The sequence below is a fragment of the Ailuropoda melanoleuca genome, unplaced genomic scaffold (genome assembly GCF_002007445.2).
Source record: "Ailuropoda melanoleuca isolate Jingjing unplaced genomic scaffold, ASM200744v2 unplaced-scaffold7411, whole genome shotgun sequence".
In the NCBI taxonomy this organism is placed as follows: domain Eukaryota; kingdom Metazoa; phylum Chordata; class Mammalia; order Carnivora; family Ursidae; genus Ailuropoda; species Ailuropoda melanoleuca.
In genome coordinates this window covers 165-1,700 of record NW_023249515.1, presented here as the reverse complement: position 1 = coordinate 1,700, position 1,536 = coordinate 165, and the positions used below count along the sequence as shown (strand labels likewise).

Genomic DNA, 1,536 nt, shown 5'->3' with positions numbered 1-1,536 from the left:
TCCTTATGGTGGACACAGGGTCACCTAGTACGTCTTCAGCGATCAGCCAGCTGCCGTACCCGTGTGCCCCTTCATGAGGGCCAGTGGGTGGTGGTCCTCAAGGTCCGCGGTGCCTCATGGCGGACACAGGGTCACCTAGTATGCCTTCACCAACCACCAGCTGCTGGGCCTGTGTGCCTCTCCGGGAAGGCTGGAGGGTGGTGGTCCTCGAGGTCCACGGCGCCCCGCGCTGGCAGGATGTGTCCATGCAGCACATGGCGATGATCAGCTGCTTCTGTGAGCAGCGCTTCCTCCGTGAGGTGGACAACCTGGTGTGCNGCTATGTGGTCTTCCTGGAGCTGTTCCTGCAGACAGCAAAGAAGCACTTCATGGTGGGACACAGGGTCACCTACTAGGTCTTCACTGACCAGCTGGCTGCTCTGCCCCGTGTGCCCCTCTGTGAGGGCCAGAGGGCGGTGGTCCTTATGGTGGACACAGGGTCACCTAGTACGTCTTCAGCGATCAGCCAGCTGCCGTACCCGTGTGCCCCTCCATGAGGGCCAGTGGGTGGTGATCCTCAAGGTCCGCGGTGCCTCATGGCGGACACAGGGTCACCTAGTACGCCTTCACCAACCACCAGCTGCCGGGCCTGTGTGCCTCTCCGGGAAGGCCGGAGGGTGGTGGTCCTCGAGGTCCACGGCGCCCCGCGCTGGCAGGATGTGTCCATGCAGCACATGGCGATGATCAGCTGCTTCTGTGAGCAGCGCTCCCTCTGTGAGGTGGACGACCTGGTATGCGCAGANCCTCTCTGAGGTGGACGACCTGGTGTGCGCGGGTGTGGACATGAAGTTCCGCGACCACGTGGGTGTGGAGATCCTGTCCCCCCTTTGTCACCCTGTACCCCAGTTTCTACTGGGTGGCCAATGAGAACTTCAGCTACGCGCACCGGCTGCAGTCACAGGCCCACGTCCCCAGGGTCCAGGGCAACTTTTACTATATGGGGGCGTTTTTGCGAGGGGGGGTCAGTGGTGGAGGTTCACTGACTGATATTGGCCTGTCACCAGGCAATGGGGGTCGACCTGGCCAATGGGATGGAGGCCATGTGGCCGGACGAGAGCCACCTGAACCACAAGCCCACCAAGCCCCAGAGGCCACGTGGGACCTGAGGCTACTGGGCTGCCCTTCCCCCACCCGGGTCATGAAGATGCTGAGATTCGGGCAGTGCCCAAGAATCACCAGGACATCCAGAGCGCATGAGGGGCTCGCCCCGTCTCCANCTCACCCCGTCTCCATCAGGGTTGCCTCTCTGAGCGGAGCCATAAGAGCATGTTCCTTCCTCTGTCCCCTCGACTGTGGAGTCCAGCACTGCCCGTTCAGGCATGTCCAGGGCCCCTAGCCACCTCCATGCAGAGGAGGCCTGCCTGGGGCACAAGTTCCTTTCTTTGTGGTCCGTGCATTTCAGTCCTGTTGGGATCCCTCAGTGTCCACTGGAGGGTTTGCACATGTGGACTCTCTCTGCACTATGCGTTAGAAAGCATTCACTGAGTGCCTGCTGTG

General features: G+C 61.6%; 1 pseudogene; it reads left to right on the top strand.

Moving 5' to 3' along the window:
• Nucleotides 1-116: 116 nt before the first annotated feature.
• Nucleotides 117-1,236, top strand: LOC100465278 (annotated as a pseudogene).
• Nucleotides 1,237-1,536: the final 300 nt, after the last annotated feature.